General features: G+C 38.5%; 1 pseudogene; it reads left to right on the top strand.

Annotated features, from left to right (window-relative positions):
* The first annotated feature begins 53 nt into the window (after window positions 1-53).
* Window positions 54-26,568, top strand: LOC149243126 (LRR receptor-like serine/threonine-protein kinase RGI1; annotated as a pseudogene).

Genomic DNA, 26,568 nt, shown 5'->3' on the forward strand with positions numbered 1-26,568 from the left:
AGCCAAAAACATAGAGAAAACATTGAAAAACAGAGTATCGGCGGATTAAAAGTATGTTGCATGAGAGTCGTCAGATATGGCTGATCAACGGTCCAGATATAATTGGTGAATCGCAATCGGCGGTGGAAAAGGGAGGCTATTGGCAGAGACCACAAGGAATATGCGACAGTGATCAGTGGGGTCTGTTAGCCTCCTGCTGTAGCAGGTTAATCATCTTTCATGATCGACTTTTTTACATGCCAAATATGTCGTACTATGCATGCTGTAATGCTCCATATTTGCTACAGATGACCAGAGAAGTATCCATGAAGGTGTGCCAATTTTAATGCTACTTCTTTGTTCCAGTTTTGATAAGTAATCCATTTTTATCAGTTTTGAGTTAAGGGTAGGCCAAACAGCTTAATCTTGACCTCCCTAGGTTTCAATTTCTTGTTGTAGAATATAAAGAATAACTATCTGTCCAAACAGCTTAATCTTGGCAGATTTGTAGATAGGTAGAGAAACAAGGGTGCTCAATAGCTTAATCTGAGCCCCTGTGTTATCACTAAACAAATTTCAAAGGAAAAGGGTAAGGTAAGAAAGATTTGGTCTTGGTTATTGTCATGCTCCTTTCATGCATAAGAAGCACTTGGAAAACTCAGGGTCAGCATACATAAAAGTTCTTTGAAGGCTCAAGCAAGGCAAGCAAGTTTCAAGGTAGATGAGAAGGACATTTCAAGATAAAGAAGCTCAAGACAGTCAAATTTGGCATGTAAGCTTTTTTTTTGAAATTACACAGCAGTTTCGTAGCGTGCTAGGAAACTGCTGTAGGTGATGCCTAATGCACAGCAGTTTCGTAGCATGCTACGAAACTACTGTAGCTACATATTATCATTCGATGGGCCAATTTTGAAGAAAAAATGGAAATATTTTTGGAGCAAGGTACACCTGGCATGGAAAACAAAATAATCAAATGCATTTTTATGCAAATTAAAAGAAACAAAGAAGGACATTTGTGAACTCCAAAATTTCATGTTACGAAAACAACAGCCAACTTCCAAGGGGATTACCAAGCAATGGAAACCTCATCTCTGAAAAGTGAAAGAGGTTTTCACTATTAAGATACTTAAGTACAAAAGCCTCCTTCAGTTTCCTCAAATCCATTACGATCTGAGAGAAATTAATGACCAAAGTTGCGCTCCGAAACTGTTGTAGGTGCAGTTTTTCATCTCCTGTTTTACACCTGGTTTTCAAAGACACATTCTGGGCGGTAGGGAAGGTGTTTCAAAAAACCAAGATAGGTTTTTTTTCAGCATGGATTGGTTCACAAAAGCCTCCTTCATGTTTTCCAAATACGTTTTTTGTGAGAAGTTGTGAGCTCTGTCCTAAGACCTATTTTTCAGCCAAAACAGAGCAAGGGATAGTCTCCTAGTTTCTAGGAACAGCAAAAAGATGAGTCATCAAGGGCCAGCTGGAAGGTTATGAGCACCATCAAATTCGACTTCATGGAGTTTTAGGTGTCAAATAATGTTTTAAATTTTTAGATAAGGTTGTTGTAATCATAATAAGGAGTTACACTCCTAGTTGTATTAGGTCTCTAGGACTCCTAGTTAGCTGTCCTTTGTATTAAATAGTTAGTTTTAAGTGTCAATAGGTGTCAAATTAGGAGGAGTTCGAATTCCCCTCATGCTGGAGGAAGGAATCTACATGAACTCTATATATGGGAGAAGAAATAATGTATTAGGGGTTGGAAAATGTTAGAGAAAAAGACTACTTTTGTAAATGCTATGTAGGGATTGATATATACAGAAGCAGATGGACTTTTCTGAAGCTGAGATTCTTAGTGTACTTCAGTGAGCTTCATCTTTTATATTTGAAATGCTTTACTTCCATAGTCTTAATACTTTTTACTCAGGATTCATGAAGGATTTTTTATGTTCAGAATATGTGATGTTGTCCTTTCCTTAATTCTTACAGTGGTATGGATGTATAATCACTCAGAATTCACTGAATGTGCTCTGACTTCCTGTATACATTCATAAACTGTGTGGTCCCATATGAGTTTATGTTCTGAATGTTTAAATGATGAATGCCCTGACTTCCATGCAGGTATTAAACTCTGATCTATCACTTTAAATTCTTTCCTTTCGAATACCTTGATGTATCATTACTCAGAATTCATGCCCACATGCTCTGACTCCTATGAACTTCAAGTTATTGAGACTTTCTTGAATGTGTCACTCTTTCATTGAAGTATATACAAGCCTCAGTTTTATAAGAATAGCTATTTGTTATCCTTATCTCTGTCACTGACTCCATAGCCCAATGGTAGCAAGTCTCCATCTTCCAATCTACAAACATATAAAATCGCAAACCATATAATATCATTAACCGTTTGAGAGAGCCCTCTCAGGCTAAGGAGGCTAAACCTTAGCTAAAAGATTGGTTTGAAATAGTTACTTGAAGTCTTCCTGGTCTGTAGCCTTCCAGGGCCTGATTTTGAGATAACATTTTGGTGCTTCTGCCGGGAGTCCGAAGATTATTCATTCCCGAAATCAAGAGACTGAACTTCTGAAGGTAGCAGGAGCTCAGAAATATTTTTGAGGCTGCAAATCTACCTTGGCGACTCCATTGTTGAAGAATTCGAAATTCATAGATTCATGGTGATTCCACTGGAGTTATGAAGGACCCAGATGCTACCATTCTTATTTCAAGGTATGCATGCATAAATTTTTCAGGAATTCATGGTTGCCCAAATCATTTTCCCAAGGATGCATATTTTCTAAGGAATGGTCCAAAATTCAATGGAGAAGATTTGAGTTTAACTTTGAAGCATATATCAGATTTTTGTGATTTTACAGAGCTTCTTAGAGTTAAACATGAGGATGTTTGCATTATGTTGTTCTATGATTCATTTCAAGGGAAATGTAAACAATGGATTGAAAGCTTTCCTACCAAATCCATTAAGTCATTTGAAGACTTTTGGCTTATGTTTTTGGAGGAATGGATGGATAGATCAGATGCGGTGGCAAACTCTCCTTCAATTCAAGGTTTCAAACAGTGGAATGATCATCATTTTAATGAAGAAATAGTTGAAAATTTTTCTTTGTCCTTGTCTTCTTATCTAAAATCATTTGACTGCAAGGCAGAGGATAAGATGAAATTTTTGGATGAATTTGCCAAAGACATTGAGAAAGATATTAAACATTTACAAGGTCAAATTCAACCATATAGTCTTCGTGGTTGTGATCATTCTTTTCAAAATATTTTTATGGCAGCACATAAGGAGAGAGTGTTGTTTCCTTTCTCTTTCACGATTGAGGAAGAGTACACTGTTGTTGAAGATCAGTTTTCACAACCATAAAGTTACAAGAATCATCAAGCTGATCATGTATTCTAGGATCCTATAGCCAAATATATGGAAGAGTTTTACAATCCAGTGTTTCAGTTTTTCTATGAAGATCAGAGGCAATTTCAGTGGCAGTGGTCATCACAATATCATAGTGGCTCTGAACTCCGATGCAGTCAAAGAAATCAAACATCAGATAAGACAAATGATTGGCTACATTGGAAATTTCACATTGATTGAGCTGAAATAAGTTTGAAATTGATAGGGTAGGTAGGTAGGAAAATGAAAATAAGCTCAAGGTTGACTGAGCAATTTTTTTTTAGTAGATGTAGATTTCTTTTTCCTACACTGATCATCAAGCTTAAGCCTGAGGTGAAGGCCCCAGAAGCTTGAAGGGGATGCTTGTCAAGCAAATTTCAGTTTTTCATAAATGGATAAAGCACTGGACCTGCGAGTTCTTAGTGTACTACAGGAGCACACTATCCCAAGTGGAGCCACTGTTATCACTAAACAAATTTCAAAGGAAAAGGGTAAGGTAAGAAAGATTTGGTCTTGGTTATTGTCATGCTCCTTTCATGCATAAGAAGCACTTGGCAAACTCAGGGTCAGCATACATAAAAGTTCTTTGAAGGCTCAAGGAAGGAAAGCAAGTTTCAAGGCAGATGAGAAGGAAATTTCAAGATAAAGAAGCTCAAGACAGTCAAATTTGGCATGTAAGATGTGTTTTTGAAATTACACAGCAGTTTCGTAGCGCGCTACGAAACTGCTGTAGGTGATGCCTAATGCACAGCAGTTTCGTAGCATGCTACGAAACTGCTGTAGCTACATATTATCATTCGATGGGCCAATTTTGAAGAACAAAGGGAAATATTTTTGGAGCAAGGTACACCTGGCATGGAAAACAAAATAATCAAATGCATTTTTATGCAAATTAAAAGAAACAAAGAAGGACATTTGTGAACTCCAAAATTTCATGTTACGAAAACAACAACCAACTTCCAAAGGGATTACCAAGAAATGGAAACCTCATCTCTGAAAAGCGAAAGAGGTTTTCACTATTAAGATATTGATGTACAAAATCCTCCTTCAGTTTCCTCAAATCCATTACGATCTGAGAGAAATTAATGACCAAAGTTGCGCTACGAAACTGCTGTAGGTGCAGTTTTTCATCTCTTGTTTTACACCTGTTTTTCAAAGACACATTCTGGGCCGTAGGGAAGGTGTTTCAAAAAACCAAGATAGGTTTTTGTTCAGAATGGATTGGTTCACAAACGCCTCCTTCAGTTTTTCCAAATACGTTTTTTGTGAGAAGTTATGAGCTCTGTCCCAAGACCTATTTTTCAGCCAGAACAAAGCAAGGGACAGTCTCCTAGTTTCTAGGAACAGCAAAAAGATGAGTCATCAAGGGCCAGATGGAAGGTTATGAGCACCATCAAATTCGACTTCATGGAGTTTTAGGTGTCAAATAATGTTTTAAATGTTTAGATAAGTTTGTTTTAATCATAATAAGGAGTTACACTCCTATTTGTATTAGGTCTCTAGGACTCCTAGTTAGCTGTCCTTTGTATTAAATAGTTAGTTTTAAGTGTCAATAGGTGTCAAATTAGGAGGAGTTCGAATTCCCCTCATGCTGGAGGAAGGAATCTACATGAACTCTATATATGGGAGAAGAAATAATGTATTAGGGGTTGGAAAATGTTAGAGAAAAAGACTACTTTTGTAAATGCTATGCAGGGATTGATATATACAGAAGCAGTTGGACTTTTCTGAAGCTGAGATTCTTAGTGTACTTCAGTGAGCTTCATCTTTTATCTTTGAAATGTTTTACTTCCATAGTCTTAATACTTTTTACTCAGGATTCATGAAGGATTTTTTATGTTCAGAATATGTGATGTTGTCCTTTCCTTAATTCTTACAGTGGTATGGATGTATAATCACTCAGAATTCACTGAATGTGCTCTGACTTCCTGTATACATTCATAAACTGTGTGGTCCCATATGAGTTTATGTTCTGAATGTTTAAATGTTGAATACCCTGACTTCCATGTAGGTATTAAACTCTGATCTATCACTTTAAATTCTTTCCTTTTGAATACCTTGATGTATCATTACTCAGAATTCATGCCCACATGCTCTGACTCCTATGAACTTCAAGTTATTGAGACTTTCTTGAATGTGTCACTCTTTCATTGAAGTATATACAAGCCTCAGTTTTATAAGAATAGCTATTTGTTATCCTTATCTCTGTCACTGACTCCATAGCCCAATGGTAGCAAGTCTCCATCTTCCAATCTACAAACATATAAAATCGCAAACCATAGAGTTAGCCATCTATCCATATCTTTAATCAATATCATTAACCCTTTGAGAGAGCCCTCTCAGGCTAAGGAGGCTAAGCCTTAGCTAAAAGATTGGTTTGAAATAGTTACTTGAAGTCTTCCTGGTCTGCAGCCTATCAGGATCTGATTTTGAGATAACACCCTGGATGCAATAAGTGTAGTTGTAGATAGGAGGACAGCAAGAAGAAAAGAACAAAAAGCTGGGTATGCTAGTTCAAGTGCACCCAAACCAAAAAGAAGAGAAAATGCTAGGTGAGTAGGTCGGGTAGGTAGCTTTGTGGTTGCAGAATCATGGCTTGTGATCCATTTCATATTGTCAAGTGTTATATCTATCATATCACAAGTTGAAGGTGATTTTTCAGTTGAAGAACTTCAAGAAATGCATGTCTAACTTCCCCTTCTCCCTTTTTCCCAAATAACTCACTAACTTCTCCTAAAGAGGTCAAGATCTGCTTGATACCTCTTAATTTCATCATTCTCCATATCATCTGCCTTGGTGAAGATCTGCTTCACTAAAGGAACATTCACACTTCTTCTATGAATCATTTTCCCCCTTAATAGCCTAAGATCTGCATACTTAGCGCTCTCTGATCATTTGTCATGTTAACTATTAACTTTACTATGTACCTCCCTATCTCTTTACCCCTCCCCTACTAAAACTATGTATATAACTCCCCTATATACTTATCCCCTCCCTCTGGTTGAAAAATAACCATTAGTTCGCTTGGGAATCGCTAAGTTTACCTGAAACTTAGCAAGAACCCTCATTGCCCCCCCAAACCATCTTCTAAATGCATTTGGACTTCTTCCATTTGCATAAAAACCCTTCCTCCGATGTAAAAATCCCTTCATTAACCTTGTTGTTACCCTTTTCAAGGCAAAAACCCTCCTCTGATCGGAGAGGCTTTCCCCGATCGCAATGTCCCTTGTCCGAATACATATACATTCTTCCGATCCCTTTGGATCCCCCTCTGAAGCGATATTGCTGTCGGGAGGTGCCCCCATCATATTTCCCTTTTATATATATATATATATATATATATTTCCGCATTTTTGTAAAAAACCCGCTTTATTGTATTAAACTAAAGTTTTTCATAAAACTTAGTTATAACATAAACCCCGCTTTACCGCATATCACATCGCATTATACATATAAGGCCTCACCCCCGGTTTTCCCCATTTGCGATATAGCGATTAAATCGCCGTCGTCGGATCCGGGCCCTCCCATCCGATGGTCCTCGGCAATTTCGGACTGCCCCTGATCGCCGTCCTTTAGCGCCCGAAAAGTGTCAGAGGATGACGTTTGTCCATGGATGCATGTCAATTTCTTATTGGATCGGGCGGCTTTCGACACAAACCGGGCTCGTACCAAAAGCGGTCCGATAATACCGCTTACCGCTCTCCCTTTCCGCTCCACGCCGATTACCGAAATGCCGAGTTAATCGCAGCCGCCCATTCTGGGCCCCCGAATCAACGGCCCATATTCAATCGCATCGCTCCACATATGGCTCCGACCAGCGGAGCCAAAATATTATAAAAGTGTAGCATATAGTATATCGGGTCCGCTCACCCATTTTTACCAAATCCGCCGATATGAAAGCTCCGATGGGCCGGACCCGATCTCCATAAAGAAAGAGCATATAAGCATTTCGGGTCTGCCAGGTTCATCACTTTTCGGAGGTTTTATGTGTTGGGACCAATGGTTCGCCCCGATGCGATTTAGCGCCAGCTGTTGGATCGGCCCGCGCCGAATCCAACGGCCAGAATTTAAAGTTTTGAACAGTGTTCGCTAAAAGCACCATTTTTGTTAAAAATCATGTTTTTGATGCGTTCTACGTATTAAGAGAAGAAGGCAGTATTTCAGTGTTATTCATGCGGTGCCCACGCCCGCCCATGGTTTAAAAGAAAGGATGGTTTCCTTGGCATTTCTGGAATCGCTCGTTTCCCAGAGCATGCCCAGTACAGGGTTTTCTCTTCGGCGTACCTACAGAGCCCCCTTTTCATCATTTTTGTAGCGATTTATCAGATTAAAGGCAGTTTTTGGATCGGCAAGGGCCGATAAGCTTCCAAAGGCCACGGAGGACATTAGCAGCTGTTATTTTTGCATTAAAAGGCAGAAAGGGGGCAATGGGACAGTCTAAAGTGTATCAGCGGTGAGAAAGAGTCCACATTCAGTAAAAGAGTATCAGTGTTGCGGCAAAGTGTATCAGTGAATGTTTTTTAGTGGAAATCTTTATTTCCAAGGCAGATGAGCATTGAAAAACCTCCATCAAAGTCAAAGAAAGTGGCAAAGGCCATTCAAAGCTCACCAGATCACAGTTAATGTGCGTTAAGGCCACCCAAGAGCAGCAAAGCCGAACATAAAGAAGCAGGACAAGTGTTAAAGCATAGTTATGATAAATTGGCCAGCGCAGAGCTCAAAGGACACCATATTTACTCATGTTGAATGCTGCTGCCTCCAGCGCAGCTTAAATAGATATTTTGTGCATTTATTTCAATACAGATTAGGTTAGAAGCAGTTATTTCATAAGATCTGTCTGAGATCTGTATATTGTAGATATTTTGCCTATATAAACCACACTGTGCATTGTTTAAAGGGTTGGTTGGTTGATAACTTCCTCTCTAGACTTGCACTGTATTTTCTGAGAGTCTCTATAATCAAAGATCGCTGGAATGTTTCGGAGATGAACTGACTGTTGTGTTTTGATGTCTGAAGAGTGACTATGGAATCCTAACGCTTTTACATAGCCCAATAAGTGTTTCTTATCTTTGTTTACAGTTTATATGTGTTTATGCCATCATTGTTTCACTATCTAAATAGCAGAAAGAAAGAATAGTTCAGAGCTCACTTAGTTGTATCCTGTTCTCAATTTCTGTGATTTATCTATGTTTTCCTCTGAATTAGTCCTAAATATGGATACTGATTTGCTCATATTTACACTATTTCCTTCATATACGAATGTTGTTTAGGAATCCTTGATTGCTCCTATATAAATGTTCATTCACCTTCCCTCTGTTAGCATAATGAGAGCTACTTAGTTGCCTTTCATTCACTGACCTTCATTCCATCCTTATTCCAGCTTGATATTGTTTTATGTGTAGCTATCTTGCTCTGTATTCCTCTTGTGACCAAGAAAACGCAACATCAAGCCTAATCCACAACTCCATGCCCAATGGTTTGAACTTCTCACACTATGCATCCCAACTCTGTTTGAAAGAATCCTCCATCCCACCAAAATCAAAACAAAACCCAAGAAAATCATAACTAGCCTAAAATCAACCCAAAACAAAGCTAAATTATAAAGAGAGAGCCCTCTCTGATTGCAGGTAGGCTAGGACCTGCAGTCCAAATATTGGTTTGTGGTTACCTCGGCTGTATCCTTTAAGGAGCTTTAAGGACAACCTGAGTGATAACATAATGGCGACTCCGCTGGGGACAAATCTCGTTTTCTGGAGAAAGTGCTCCTTTTCTTCAGAACTTTTTCATGTTTAGTTCTGATCTTTGATGGTGGACAGAGATCAGGCACTTCAAAGTTAAGTCATCCACCTGACGACTCCACATCATTTTCAATCAAGACTCCACTGGAGGAACGAACCTGAAAGAGAAAATCTTTAAGTTTCCTCTGAAACAGTTCGGCAAAGCTATATTCCAACTCCTTCTATTATTTCCTCTTCCATCCCCACTGTTCCAGTTGTTCTGTTTCTTCCTGCTGTTCCATTTTTCCCGGCAAATATGTTGAATCGTTATACACCTTTACAGTTACCTGCTAATCTTGGAGCTATGCCTCAGGATTACCAAACTAAAATCACTTATTTTGAGGGAACTGGGTCTTACACAGCCCTGAAACATACCAAAAAAATGCAGGACTATTTTGAGATTTATGAAATAGATGATGATGCTATAAGAATGAAGATTTTTGTCCAAAGTCTTAGAGGTGATGTTAGGCCCTGGTTTAGAGCTCTTCCTACAAATTCCATAGCTGATCCAGAGGCTCTTTACCAAACATTCCTTAACAGATGGGAGAAAAAGAAGGATCCCCTACACATATTATCAGAGTATGATACTATCAAAAGAGGCCCTCAAGAGGCTGTCTTCGACTATTGTGCAATATTTAATAATGTTTATAATGCAATCCCACAGAACCTCAGACCTCCACCTGATCTTGCTATGTATAAATTCCCAGATGGTTTTGATACCGACATGGCATATCAACTAAGGGAAAGAGCCCCTCAAAGCTTAGCAGACATGCAGAATATAGCTGCTAGTGTGGAGGAAAATCTGATTGCCAAGCGAAACAGAGCAAGAGCTGAGAGAAAAACTACTTGCAAAGATGAAACTTCAGTTTCTGAGCAATATATGGATGAATCTCCCAATCTATTGTGTGAGGATAATTTCTCTCCTTCTTTCAGTTGTCTGCCCAAATATCACCAATATGATGAAGATTATGCGCCCAATGTCCAAATCAGCCTTGCAGAGGAGTCAGAGCCTATTTTGGCAGAAAGCACAGTTCAGGATCAGCAACCTGAACCCAGTGGTCAACTTGCCTGTTTCAACTATGAAGAGGAGGTGGAAAAAGCAGAGAATTTTGATTTCAGTGAAGAAACTTTACCTTTTTGTTTTGAATCTTTTCAGTTTATCAAGGATAATTATCATGCAATTGGTAACCAAGTATCATCAAGTGTTAATATTGGCCATCTAGAGGAGAGTCAAATCCTTGCTCCTGATGCATTACCTCTAGATTTGCAGCCCCAGAGTGCCATTGAATGTCAGATTGAAGAAGAAGACTCGGAAGCAGCAGCATGTGATCAAGAAGTCCCAGATGATTCTCTGTCGCTTTGTTTTGAATCATCTGAATTATTTAAAGAAAAGGAGGAGCAGCAAGTGCAAATCTGTCAAGTGCCATCTGAGCCTGTTTGTAATGAGTTGCAAGTATCGCTCCAAGTTTTGTGCAATCCATTAGATGGCAGGCTGAGTGATGAAATAAGTCAGTGCTCTTCTCCATTAGCAGGCTGCAAGGCTCAGTATCAAAATGATGATGGTTTCCACATTCCAAGGCATGATAATGATCCTAAACCTTTGTACAGTTTTTTATTTCAGCTCAGCACTATTGTATATATGTTGCAGGACCCTTTTTTACAGTCTTTAGGTTCAGCGAAGGAGATCAGTAGCTTCCTAATCTTCTCAAAGATTAACAAAGCCACATCAGATTGCAAGATCTCAGATGGTCTCACCAGCAAGCACAAGCAGCAAAGCCCTCTCATGATTTTATTGCTTAAGTGGCTGCATTGGCTATTTCACTTCACCTAACAGCAAAATAAGTGCTGGTTAGGGTAGGTAGGTTGGTAGGATCAATAAGGCAGCCAGCCAAGGGAATTTTGCAGAGCACAGCACTAATTGAATACAAGGCAGTCTGACCTACTATTCTTGGCTTGTCACAAGGAAAAGCCATCCCCAAGTGGAGCCATTGTTAGCCTCCTGCTGCAGCAGGTTAATCATCCTTCATGATCGACTTTTTTACATGCCAAATATGTCGTACTATGCATGCTGCAATGCTCCATATTTGCTACAGATGACCAGAGAAGTATCCATGAAGGTGTGCCAGTTTTAATGCTATTGCTTTGTTCCAGTTTTGATACGTAATCCATTTTGATCAGTTTTCAGTTAAGGGTAGGCCAAACAGCTTAATCTTGGCCTCCCTAGGTTTCAATTTCTTGTTGTAGAATATAGAGAATAACTATCTGTCCAAACAGCTTAATCTTGGCAGATTTGTAGATAGGTAGAGAAACAAGGGTGCTCAACAGCTTAATCTGAGCCCCTGGATGCAATAAGTGTATTTGTAGATAGGAGGACAGCAAGAAGAAAATAACAAAAAGTTGGGTATGCTAGTTCAAGTGCACCCAAACCAAAAAGAAGAGAAAATGCTAGGTTAGTAGGTAAGGTAGGTAGCTTTGTGGTTGCAGAATCATAGCTTGTGATCCATTTCATATTGTAAAGTGTTATATCTATCATATCACAAGTTGAAGGTGATTTTTCAGTTGGAGAACTTCAAGAAATGCATGTCTAACTTCCCCTTCTCCCTCTTTCCCAAATCACTCACTAACTTCCCCTAAAGAGATCAAGATCTGCTTGATACCTCTTAATTTCATCATTCTCCATATCATCTGCCTTGGTGAAGATCTGCTTCACTAAAGGAATGTTCACACTTCTTCTATGAATCATTTTCCCCCATAATAGCCTAAGATCTGCATACTTAGCGCTCTCTGATCATTTTTCATGTTAGCTATTAACTTTACTATGTAGCTCCCTATTTCTTTACCCCTCCCCTACTAAAACTATGTATATAACTCCCCTATATACTTATCCCCTCCCTCTGGTTGAAAAATAACCATAAGTTCGCTTGGGAATTGCTAAGTTTACCTGAAACTTAGCAAGAACCCTCATTGCCCCCCAAACCATCTTCTAAATGCGTTTGGACTTCTTCCATTTGCATAAAAACCCTTCCTCCGATGTAAAAATCCCTTCATTAACCTTGTTGTTACCCTTTTTCAAGGCAAAAACCCTCCTCCGATCGGAGAGGCTTTCCCCGATCGCAATGTCCCTTGTCTGATTACATGTACATTCTTCCGATCCCTTTGGATCCCCCTCCGAAGCGATATCGTTGTCGGGAGGTGCCCCCATCATATTTCCCTTATATATATATATATATATATATATATATATATATATATATATATATATATATATATATATATATATTTCCGCATTTTTGTAAAAAACCCGCTTTATCGTATTAAACTAAAGTTTTTCATAAAACTTAGTTATAACGTAAACCCCTCTTTATCGCATATCCCATCGCATTATACATATAAGGCCCCGCCCCCGGTTTTCCTCGATTGCGATATAGCGATTAAATCGCCGCCGTCAGATCCGGGCCCTCCCATCCGACAGTCCTTGGCGATTTCGGACCGCCCCCGATCGCCATCCTTTAGCGCCCGAAAAGTGTCAGAGGATGACGTCTGTCCATGGACGCGTGTCAATTTCTTATTGGATCGGGCAGCTTCCGACACAAACCGGGCCCGTACCAAAAGCAATCCGATAATACCGCTTATCGCTCTCCCTTTCCGCTCCACGCCGATTGCCGAAACGCCGAGTTAATCGCAGCCGCCCATTCTGGGCCCTCGAATCAACGACCCATATTCAATCGCATCGCTCCACATATGGCTCCGACCAGTGGAGCCGAAATATTATAAAAGTGCAGCATATAGTATAGCGGGTCCGCTCACCCATTTTTACCAAATCCGCTGATATGAAAGCTCTGATGGGCCAGACCCGATCTCCATAAAGAAAGATCCTATAAGCATTTCGGGTCCGCCAGGTTCATCGCTTTTCGGAGGTTTTATGTTTTGGGACCAATGGTCCGCCCCGATGCAATTTAGCACCAGCCGTTGGATCGGCCCGCGCCGGATCCAACGGCAAAAATTTAAAGTTTTGAACAGTGTTCGCTAAAAGCACCATTTTTGTTAAAAATCATGTTTTTGATGCGTTCTACGTATTAAGAGAAGAAGGCAGTATTTCAGTGTTATTCATGCGATGCCCGCGCCCGCCCATGGTTTAAAAGAAAGGATGGTTTCCTTGGCATTTTTGGAATCGCTCATTGCCCAGAGCACACCCAGTACAGGGTTTTCTCTTCGGCGTACCTACAGAGCCCCCTTTTCATCATTTTTGTAGCAATTTATCAGATTAAAGGCAGTTTTTGGATCGGCAAGGGCCGATAAGCTTCCAAAGGCCACAGAGGACATTAGCAGCAGTTATTTTTGCATTAAAAGGCAGAAAGGGGGCGATGGGACAGTCTAAAGTGTATCAACGGTGAGAAAGAGTCCACATTCATTAAAAGAGTATCAGTGTTGTGGCAAAGTGTATCAGTTAATGTTTTTTAGTGGAAATCTTTATTTCCAAGGCAGAAGAACATTAAAAAGCCTCCATCAAAGTCAAAGAAAGTGGCAAAGGCCATTCAAAGCTCACCAGATCAGAGTTAATGCACGTTAAGGCCACCCAAGAGCAGCAAAGTCGAACATAAAGAAGCAGGACAAGTGTTAAAGCACGGTTATGATAAATTGGCCAGCGCAAAGCTCAAAGGACACCATATTTACTCATGTTGAATGCTGCTGCCTTCAGCGCAGCTTAAATAGATATTTTGTGCATTTATTTTAGTACAGATTAGGTTAGAAGCAGTTATTTCATCAGATCTATCTAAGATCTGTATATTGTATATATTTTGCCTATATAAACCACCCTGAGCATTGTTTAAAGGGTTGGTTGGTTGATAACTTCCTCTCTAGACTTGCACTGTATTTTCTGAGAGTCTCTATAATCAAAGATCACTGGAATGTTTGGGAGATGAACTGACTGTTGTGTTTTGATGTCTGAAGAGTGACTATGGAATCCTAACGCTTCTACATAGCCCAATAAGTGTTTCTTATCTCTGTTTACAGTTTATATGTGTTTATGCCATCATTGTTTCACTATCTAAATAGCAGAAAGAAAGAATAGTTCAGAGCTCAGTTAGTTGTATCCTGTTCTCAATTTCTGTGATTCATCTATGTTTTCCTCTGAATTAGTCCTAAATATGAATACTGATTTGCTCATATTTACACTATTTCCTTCATATATGAATGTTGTTTAGGAATCCTTGATTGCTCCTATATAAATGTTCATTCACCTTCCCTCTGTTAGCATAATGAGAGCTACTTAGTTGTCTTTCATTCACTGACCTTCATTCCATCCTTATTCCAGCTTGATATTGTTTTATGTGTAGCTATCCTGCTCTGTATTCCTCTTGTGACCAAGAAAACGCAACAGCAAGCCTAATCCACGACTCCATGCCCAATGGTTTGAACTTCTCACACTATGCATCCCAACTCTGTTTGAAAGAATCCTCCATCCCACCAAAATCAAAACAAAACCCAAGAAAATCATAACTAGCCTAAAATCAACCCAAAACAAAGCTAAATTATAAAGAGAGATCCCTCTCTCATTGCAGGTAGGCTAGGACCTGTAGTCCAAAGATTGGTTTGTGGTTACCCCGGCCGTATCCTTTAAGGAGCTTTAAGGACAACCTGTGTGATAACAGGGTCAACGAGGACCGTCGATCAAGCGTGCAAATCGACAGCCCACGTTGCATCGCAATATCGCATCGACAAACCACAGAGGAGTGGAGTTATATACATATACATATATGTGATGCGATGACCAGACCTGATAACATTATAGCCGATATTCTATATATTTTGAAGTCCGGAAAACGTCAATTTCCTTTGTATTTCACATTTTCGCCAAATGAATGGATTACAAAGGAAATGCATCTGATGTGACATTATGGACCCGAAAGGGTTTATTAACGTTGTTGCACACTATTTCAAGTCCAATATGAGTGGGATTTCATGTTTTAATGTATTTTTAATATAAAAGCGAAATCACAAAACAGGCAGGATTTCTGGAGGACCCAAGGTGGTAAATGGTTTGGGCCGGGCTCCGCCTGATCCCATACAATGGCTGCCACATGTCCAAGCTGAGGAGAGAGGAAACCACCCTTATCGGACGGTTAACCTCCGTACGAAACAACCGCCTGAAATGAACCACAGCCATTGGATTTGGATCTCCTAGATCAATGATGGAGATGCGATATCACTACAAAGGCGGACTCGATAGGATTTATAATGCGGATTTATAATATTTGAAGTCCGATGAATAGTGTTTTGGTGGATTTTTCCGTGTTTTACAGCATTTCTCTGTGTAAATAGAAAATGACCAATTTTTGGATTTCAAAGGCCCGATGACCCATTCCGTTACAGAACAGGTGGCCACCATCCCTGAAAGCATTTAGCAATGATTGCTAATGCTCAGAAGGGGATCTGGGTGGACAAAGGTCGGGAAGCCAGAGAGACCGAAAAGGAGAAATGAACAAACAAAACAGATTGGATTTAAAGCCACAAAAGACAGAAGACATGAGCAGGCAGTGCTGACACAGAGAAATAGAGAAAGAGAGTCAGTGAGGAGAGTCTGTGTACTCATAAGAGACTTGGGGGATCCAAGTAAAGCCTTATTTTTTGTATCTATTGTGTGAGGCGCAAATTGAGCTCACTGTTGTACAATTCTGTTTTAAAGACATAATAGAGGGGTCACCACTGAATGCTGGACCAAGAGATGTAGCCCAAGAGTATTGGGTGAACTCCTTATTAAACGTGTTGTGTTTATGTGTGTTGTCGATTATTTTTCTTTTACTACTTCATTGTCTATGTATTTCGCAATCTTATCGATCCATTGCACAAAGTAACATAGGCAAATCCATGCACATGAGTCTGTAATACCTTAATAATTGTTTAAGATCTCATTTTCAGATCAAGTGGTATCAGAGCTTTAGGTTTGCTAAGGTTAGACAAGCTTGTGCTGGATTATTGAATGCTAACTAGGTCAAAGCTCAAATTAGGAGAAGGAGAACTAGTTGAGGCTAACCCAGAAATTGGAAGAGTCTATCATAGGAGGAAAATGGTAGAAGATATTCCATTGGAATCAGAATCTCAATTCATGGATACCTTCATGACCATGAGAGCCATGGTAGAAGAGATGTATCAAGAATTCAAGAAAGGTCGAGGTGAAAGTACTTCAACCTCCAAACAAGATAAAGGAGCAGAAGAACCTTCTCTATATGCCCCAGAAGGCAAAGGGAAAGGGGAAAATCCTCCTCCATCAACCCCTCCTTCTAGCCCTGAAAATAAAAAGAAGAAAACATATTTGATTGAATTAGATGTAAAATTTGATTTTCCAATCTATGATGGAGAATTAAATGCAGAAAACCTAGATAACTAGATTAGACAGATTGATGTGTATTGCAAGGTGCAGAACATCAATTCAGAAAGGAGAAAGATTCAGCTGGCCAGCCTTCACCTTGGAGGAACTGCCCTAGTGTGGTGGGAAGGCAGGACACAAGTTGATTTGAAGAAGCATGGTAAAAGTCTATCTACCTAGAGTGAATTTGTTTCTGCCATTAAAAAAAAAATCTATCCACTAGCTTATATGCAATAAGCGATTATGAGTTGGAAAACTCTTCGCCAATTAAAGGGGAAAAGTGTACAAATATATACCCAGGAATTTAGAAAAAGAGCTTTAATTCTAGGCATTTCTCTAGACTCGCCTGAAACTTTGCTGAAGTATATAGGTGGTCTGCATAGCTATTTGAGGCACACCATTCTCATGTTTAACCCTACTAGCATAGATGAGGTATTTGTTCAGGCTACACATCTAGAGGCTAGAGGCAAGAATGTGAACCCAGAGATTGGGGGATCATCAAAACCCACTACAAGCAAGAACAAGGAAAAGAAGAATAAAAAATGGAAGGAGAGGAAGGCAAACGTTGTACAGAAGAACAAACCTTCATGCACTCACTGCAAGAAGGATGGACATGATGATGAACATTGTTGGTCTTTGCATCTAGAGCTAAAACCCAAGAAGTTCGATGGCAAGAAGAAGAAGGCTATTGCTGCTATTCAGAAGGATTTGGGGTCAAACTCAGGTGATGAAACAACAGTCATAGCCACAGGCATAAGAGGTAAAAATTCTGAAGAATCTACTAGTAATTCTGCACAAACTGTTGATAGTGAAGAAAATGAGAGGAAAAGACATGAGCTTTTTCATATTACAGTTATTTCCAAGCATCAAAAGATTGATACTTTATTTGAAAGTGGCTCAAAAGTAAACTTGATTTTTGAAGCAATTGTAAAGAAGTTGGGATTACTAACCACACCTCACAAGAAGCCATATCCATTAGGTTGGGTATGTGATAAAGCAAAGCTACAAGTGACTAGATAATGTAAACTTAGGATTTCTATTGGGTCAGCATTTATAGATGAGTTTGAGTTAGATGTAATTCCCTTGGATATATGTGGTATTGTTTTAGGAAGTCCTTACTTGTATGATAGAAAATCCATTTTCTATAGAGCTGAAAATAAGTATCAACTCACCAAAGATGGAATAGAATATATTGTAAGAGCTCATAAACTAAAAAATAATTATACTCTCATAAACTCAGGGCAAATGAAAAGAAGTGTAAATTCATGCAAGCAATTTTTACTGATGGTTGTAAAGGAAAAGAACCCTGATAAAACCAATATATTTGAGGGTTGTGATGATAAACAGAAAGCTGATTTAGAAAAAGTTGTTTTAGAATATGATATCATATTTCAAGAGCCTAAAGGTATGCCACCCAAAAGGGAAATTGTACATGATATTCATTTGCAGCAAGATGTTCCATTGCCTAACATCAGAATGTACAAGTTATCTGCTTTAGAGAATGCAGAGATCAAAAAGTAGGTACAGGAGCTACTCGAAAAAGGGTTCATAATACCAAGCACATCACCATGCAGATCTCCAATCGTGTTGGTGAGGAAGAGAGATGATTCATGGAGGATGTGCATTGATTACAGAGCACTGAATAAAATAATGATCAAGAATTGTTATCCCCTTCCTCGCATTGATGATCTATTGGATCAACTGAAAGAAGTTGTTTACTTTTCCAAGTTGGACTTGCGTAGTGGCTATCATCAGGTCAGAGTAGCAGAACAAGATGCATGGCATACTACTTTCAAAACAAAGCAAGGGCTGTATGAATGGCTAGTTATGTGTTTTGGCTTAGCTAATGCTCCTGCTACTTTCATGAGAGTTATGAATGATGTACTCAGGCTTTATATTGACGATTTTGTAATTGTATATTTAGATGACATTCTTGTTTTCAATAAAACATGGGAAGAACATTTAACGCATGTAAAGCAGACTCTAGATGTTTTGAAAAAAGAAAATCTCTATGTTAAGTTATCAAAATGTGAATTTGGCAAAACATCTTTAAATTATTTGGTTCATATTGTAGGGGGTGGTAAATTGAAGATAGATCCCTCTAAGGTTGAAGTCATTGTGAATTGGCCTAAACCCAAATCTTCTACAGAAGTTAGAATCTTCCTAGGAGTAGCACAATATTGGAGAAAGTGTATTGCTAACTTTTCCTTGATTGTAGCTCCCTTACATGCTTTGACAGGATTGAACAAGGTGTTTCAGTGGGGAGGCAAACAACAGAAAGCCTTCGACACCTTGAAAGAAAAAACTAGTACAGCACCAGTACTAGCATTGCTAGATCTTCAAAGACCATTTGAGATTGAAACAGATGCAAGTGACTATGACATGGGAGCAGTGTTGATGCAACATGGTAAACCTATATGCGATCATTCTGAGACATTTAATTCTGCAGTAGTTAATTATCCCACATATGATAAAGAGTTGTATGCATTAGTGCAGAGCATGAAAAAGTGGAAACACTACCTATTGGGCAAATAAACAGTGATACATACTGATCATCAACCACTTCAATATTTACCCCCACAAGCTAAATTTCAGCAATCAAGACACTATAGGTGGATGGGTGTTCTACAACAGTTTCATCTTGTCATCAGGTATAAGAAGGGCATACACAATAAAGTTGTAGATATGTTATCTAGACCAATTATAAATGCATCTACTATACTTAAGCATAACTCAATCTTGCATGAAAGCTGCATTGAACAATATGATCAAGATATAGATTTTAAAGATGTATATGCAACTTTAAGTCATGGCAAACAAGTAGAAGAATTAAATTATCATGTTAAGGACCAACTCTTGTATCATTTGGGAAATTTATTCCTCAAACTGAAAGAGTTAACATAATCTGAGAAGCACATACTTCTCTAATATCAGGGCATTTTGGTGTAAGTAAAACAGTTGCACAGCTGCAAAGATTCTGCTATTGGCCAAGAATGCATGAAACAATTTCTAGATATATTAAAGGGTGTACCGCGTGTGCTAAAAGCAATACCAACAATAGAAAACTAGGCTTGTACACTCCACTTCCAGTTCCTTATTGTCCTCCGAAAAGTGTTCCCGTGGACTTTGTTGGGGGATTGTCAAAATCTAGAAAAGGTCATGACTATTTATATGTTATTTTGGACAGGTTCAGCAAAATGTGTATTTTAATACCTTCTAACAAGCATATTATAGCTGAACAAATAGCGAAGTTGTTCTTTCAACATGTTTCGGTGCATTTTGGGTTACCCACTTCCATAGTATTTGATCGAGATTCCCAATTTGTTGGGAAGTTTTGGTCAAGTCTGTGGGAATTGATGGACACCAGACTAAAGAAGAGAACAAACTTTCATGCAAAAATAGATGGCCAAACAGAGGTGGTCAATAGGACAGTGATCTAGTTGCTCAGGGGTTATTGCAGCAAGCATCCCAACATTTGGGATGAACATTTATGTTATGTGCAACATGATTACAACTGTGCCAATCATTCTTCTACATAGAGATCTCCTTTTGAGACTTGTTTTAGTTTCACACCAAGGTATCCCTTGGATTTTTTCTTTGAAAAAGACATAGCAGTTGATGGACACAATGATGTGGACAAAGCAACCAAGTTCATTGAACATATCTAAGAAATTCACCACGCAGTGCAAGAACAGCTAGAAAAGAGCCAAGCCAAGTATAAGGTAAGGCATGATAAGCATTGAATGAAGCATAGCTTCCAAGTTGGTGATCAAGTCTGGTTGTATATCAGCAAGGATAGAATGTAAGGTGAAGGAAAGAAGCCGAAGCCAATAAGGTATGGGCCTTTCAAAATACTTGAGAAAATTGGTGAGAACGCTTTTCGCCTTGATTTGCCAGCTTACATGCACATCTATTCAGTAGTTAATGCAGAGAAGTTAAGACTATTTGAACCTTCATTGATTGAAGATCCCGAAGAGCAAAGTCAATTGCCTTCCATTATTGATCTGTTGCCTGAATATCTCAATGAGTTGCAAGTAGATACAATTTTGGACAGGAAGGTGATAACTACGCGCAGAGGGGATGTTGAGTACCTAAGAATTGGACTCAAAGGTTCCAAACCTAGCATTGCAAAATGGATAGAGATTGGACAAGTGAGGAAGTTGTATCCTCACTTGATCGATGCTTGAAAACCAAATTTTGGTGGTCCAAAAGCTTTTTCACTGGGAAGGCGTGATCCAAAAGGGATCCAAGAACTCTCCAAGTCTTCAAAAATCATTTAAAAGATCGAAACAATCACATGGGAAGAACCCTTAGAAACATCAGAAAATAATATTGACAGCCAAAAACATAGAGAAAACATTGAAAAAAGAGTATCGTGGTTTAAAACTATGTTGCATGAGAGTCGTCGGATCTGGCCGATCAACGGTCCAGATTTGATCGGCGAATCGCAATCGGCGGTGGCAAAGGGAGGCTATCGGCAGAGACCACAAGGAATACACGACAGTGATCAGTGGGGTCAACGAGGACCGTTGATCAAGTGCGCAGATCGACGGCCCACGTTGCATCGCAATATCGCATCGGCAAACCACAGAGGAGCGAGGCTATATACATATACATATATGTGATGCGATGGCCGGACCCGATAACATTATAGACGATATTCTATATATTTTGAAGTCTGGAAAACATCAATTTCCTTTGTATTTCGCATTTTCGCCAAATGAATGGATTACAAAGGAAATGCACCCGATGCGATATTACGGACCTGAAAGGGTTTATTAATGTTGTTGAACACTATTTCAAGTCCTATATGAGCGCGATTTCATGTTTTAATGTATTTTTAATATAAAAGGGAAATCAAAAAACAGGTAGGATTTCGAGAGTACCCAAGGCAATAAATGGTTTGGGCCGGGCTCCGCCCGATCCCACACAATGGCTGCCACATGTCCAGGCTAAGGAGAGAGGAAACCACCCTTATTGGGCGGTTAACCTCCGTACGAAAGAGCCGCCCGAAATGAACCACAGCTGTTGGATCTGGATCTCCCAGATCAATGGTGGAGATGCGATATCGCTACAAAGGCGGACCTGATAGGAGTTATAAGGTGGATTTATAATATTTAAAGTCTGATGAACAATGTTTTGGAAGATTTTTCCGTGTTTTGTAGCATTTCTCTGTGTAAATAGAAAACGACCAATTTTGGGATTTCAAAAGCCCGATGACCCATTCCGTTATAGAACAGGTGGCCACCATCCCTGAAAGCGTTTAACAATGATTGCTAACGCTTAGAAGGGGATCTGGGTGGATAGAGGTCGGGAAGCCAGAGAGCCCGAGAAGGAGAAACGAATAGACAACACAGTTTGGATTTAAAGCCACAGAAGACAGAAGACAGGAGCAGGCAGTGCTGAGACAGAGCAACAGAGACAGAGAGTCATTGTGGAGAGTCTATGTACTCAGAAGAGACTTGGGGGATCCAATTAAAGCCTTATTGTTTTGTATCTGTTGTGTGAGGCTCAAATTGAGCTCACTGTTGTACAATTCTGTTTTAAAGACATAATAGAGGGGTCACCACTGAATGCTGGACCAAGAGATGTAGCCCAAGAGTATTGGGTGAACCCCTTATTAAACTTGTTGTGTTTATGTGTGTTGTCGATTATGTTTCTTTTACTACTTCATTGTCTATGTATTTCGCAATCTTATCGATCCATTGCACAAAGTAACATAGGCAAATCCATGCACATGAGTCTGTAATACCTTAATAATTGTTTAAGATCTCATTTTTAGATCATTGAGATGGCAGATAATCAATTTACAGGAACCCTTTTTCTAGAGATTGGAGGATGCACTGCACAGCAAATGTTGGATCTTCATGGCAAAAAACTTACAGATAATCTATCAAGCACACTTGGTTTTCTAAAAAATATTCATGTGTTGGATTTATGAATGAATATATTTGTGATTCCATACATTGGGAAATCTCATTTCACTAGACAAGTTGGCAATGAATGGAAATGATTTGTCTGGAGTGATACCAAGAGAGATTTTGTTGTGCACTAAGTTACAATACCTAAACTTGAGCGAAAAAAAATTGATCGATGGCATAATATTGGAAGCATAAAATAATTGGACATTGCAATGAATCTTAGTTGGAATTATCTCTTAGGGACCATTCCATTGAAATTTTCTACACTCATAAAACTAGAAGTGTTGGATATAGTTTTGCAGGATAAAATGGCACTTTCTAATCAATGCCAAAATTTTGAGCATTGATAGACTCAATATGATAAGAAAAGTATTATGAGAATAAGCAGTTGGATGACTTATTAAAATTTACAATGCTATCCTGACTTGTTTCAAGAATTGTGAGGAATGCCTCCTATCTGTGCAATTGAAAACAATAATGACCTACACTAGGTAGTTGTTCTACTAAACGAGATGTTTAACATCTACATTGTACTTGATATATCATGATTTTCAATGGGTCTGCACTAATTTCAAACATGGTTTATAGGACAATGACTTCTACTTATCAAACAAATTTCCTACAGACTTGGACACCCACATGTTTTATAGGAGGCACCATGATAACATATGATTTGCAAGGTAAAATAATTGACTGTTATAGGAAGTTTTGGTATTAACAAGGCACTTGCAACACTCTAGAAAAAAAATTATTAGTGTTCTATGAGACATCATTTTTAATATCTCACTTACTCCTATATTCCTTGAAACATTTCCAAGTCATTGGGCAAGAAATTGGGTATGTCTACACCTCTTCTTATCCTTTCACAACCATGGGGGTTGACAATTATGAATTTCATATTTGGTCTACCTTTAAATAAATACATGTCTATGTCTATGTGATTTTTTATCACTTTTAAAAGATGACAATCATGGTCCCATGTATTAATTCTATTAGCACATCAAAGGCTGCTAAATTGTTCTTCCTACATGTCTAGTCACACTTTAGATGCTAACATCCATATGTCTAATTGAGACCTTGAATTTAGAAACCATTTCTGGAAGTATTTGTGGACTATAATTTACGATTGCCTCAATATATCCACAATGTGACACCCAAAAAGATATTATTAAATCAAATTTATCAAGTAAACATGAGTTTAGGTACTTTGCATGTATGGCTATGTGCATCCTCGCGGTTAGGATGAAAACATAACTTTCATTTAGCATGTCTATAATAGGTCTCCTCACAACTCTATAGGTCATACTATGTCTTATCCTTTTTGGGTATTCAACCTTTGGCACCACTTGACAATGCTTTTCAAGTTGCATGGACATTAGTGCCCCAAAATAGACTAAAAACAAGACATAGTAGAGATTTTTTTTTATAAAATTCAGTAAATACATTAGTAGGGATAGGACATATCGATTCAATAACAAGTACATGGGGCCACACAACATACTTTAGAAATCACATCAATTTCAATTCAACGATAGGGTCTGGATGCATTTGCAAAAAGATAGTGTTACAGGATCATATCGGAAGATCAAGCCCACTTTTATATGGAACCGGTATAATAATTTGAGTGGCATGAGAAAACTCCTTTGTACTTGATTTGGCATCATACTTACACATACATCTAGTATTTAATTTTCACTTTATTTGACCTCATACTTCCTTTGGTTGAACCCCTGACTATGTCACAGTTGATAGCTCTTTATTCAAAGTACCTTGTTATAGTCTTGGTCATTGCCATCATCCACTAAAGAACGAAAGTGAAATGTTATATATAGTAAAGGATGAAAAACATTTTCATCATGCTAAGTGGTACACAAGGAAGCATATGAATACATATTTAACACAACTATACCATGATGAAAACTAGGGTCCATTGTTCACCAAGGTGGGTGATGAGAAGAACATGAACTGAGGCTACATGTTAGAACTATTTTGTGTTATATTTGACATGACAAAGGTTGATACCAAACAATCTAGAGGTTGATAATTGAAATCAAAAATACAATGATAGACCTCGACAATGACATTATGACATTAGAAAACCAATCAAATTGAAAGTTAGACAATTGATTGAGAAGGTGAAGAAACAATCACTACCATTTGACCTCTAAGTGCCATATGATAGTAGTAAACTATAATTTTTTGTTGTTATCTTTCTATGTATAAATACTTGTACTATGACATACAATTTCACTTAGGTAGCCTCACGTAGCTCACTTAGCTGCTCTTACTAGATATTTTAGCTCAACCCTTCTTAAGCTAAAAACTAGAAATTCTTCATTGTATGAGCACATCGACCTCATGATGCCTAAGTGGACTCCTATGACAAAGTGTCATTTCTCTAGTTCTTTGTTTGTTTTCTGCATTTAAGTTTGGACTCCATTCTTCTATTTAATGCAAGTGTATAGGGAAGGTAGGAATTACTCTGTGCACTATGTTACCCTTGAAAATGCATGCTTTATTTTGCATTTTCATTGGCTTTCCTCTCTCACTAAGAACAAAAGAAGACCCTCGGAGATTAGTATTAGTTACAGGTTGACAAAGACTTTTCTAAAGCACATTACACCAGGAGAATCCATTTAGTTACACTTGGCATAGTTCCCGAAGGAATCCCTAGAACAAGAATACCCTACTATATTAGGGGTACAAAGCATGATTTATGGAAAAGTTAGAGGGTCACATACAACCAAAATTAGGAATCACCTACACATGAGAGGTTCAAAGGATGAAGTACGATAGGGAGTGTTAGCACTTGTGTTCATACTAAAGGGTGGTCAAATTAGGTGCTCGAGCGCTTAGATGGTTGTATAAGGGTGTGTGAGGTGCACATGACCGAGAGATCAAGCTCATAGTTAAGGAGTGATCAAATCGGATGGAGAAGGACAAGATCGATGATAGAGAAAAATTCCACATCAAAAACATGTGTGAATGTTATTTTAATTTGACATGGAATAGAAATTGGGAAAGTGTAACTTGTGTGGGGCCGTTAAGCAGATCAAGATCAATGATCCAATTGAATTCAACATTGTCAATGTGCTCATACGTTATTTTCATTGGCACATTATCTCATAATATGCTAGTTGGGAATTTTAGTATTCTTGGCTAGCTACCAAAATCAGGTGTCCTTCAATGTTTCATACAATAATTTCTTTGGTTATCTACACGACGCGAATTTTTTCAAAGAATTTCCTGCAAGAATTTTATATGGAAATGCAGGTCTTTGTACTTCGTGGACTAATAATTATTTTGAGTAATTAGGGGCTAAGTATCCTAAAGGGAATTCCAGAGTTTTTAATGTTTAGATAATCATATGACTCTTTTTAGTGCTATCGGAATGATGTTGTTTCTCGGGATATGTGTTTTGATAAAAGCCAAGATAATACCTTAGCAAGACTTCGAACATTCAAAAATTAGGTGGCCCTGCAAGATGACACTATTCCAGAAAATCAATTTCTGTATAGAAGATGTTGTTGATTGCCTGGTTGAAAAAAATATCATATGAAAAAAAAATTTAGATGTTGTTTATAGGCCTAAAATTCCTAATAGATATGGCATTGCAGTGTAGAAGCTATGACTTATAAAAAGGAAGGACAACATAACAGATACTCATTTGGTGTAGAAGTGAAGACATTGGGCTCTATTAGGAATACAAGCAATGTGAGACTTCTTGGTTTTTGTTCCAACAACACAACCAAGTTTCTCATGTATAATTACATGCCCAACAGAAGCTTGGGTGGTTCATTATAAGAGATGAGAGGATCATTGGACTGGGAACACATATATAACATCATTTTGGGAGAAGCACAAGGGCTTCAGTATCTACATCACCACTATGACCCAACAATCATTCACCGTGGTGTCAAAGCTAATAATATATTTCTTTTTTTTCATTTCAAGCCTTACCTTGCATATTTCAGCCTGGCCAAGCTCGTTGATTCCTCAAACAATTACACCAAATCTTCAACAGATGTGGTTGGATCATATGGATATATTGCTCCCAATATGTATTGTCAAATCCTATGTTGCCTTCATGTGTTATTAAGAACTAGTTATAAGATTTGTCTCCATAAAGTATAG

The sequence above is a fragment of the Pinus tabuliformis genome, chromosome 8 (assembly GCF_031772625.1).
Source record: "Pinus tabuliformis cultivar Carrire ecotype Pingquan chromosome 8, CPIR1, whole genome shotgun sequence".
NCBI classification, from domain to species: domain Eukaryota; kingdom Viridiplantae; phylum Streptophyta; class Pinopsida; order Pinales; family Pinaceae; genus Pinus; species Pinus tabuliformis.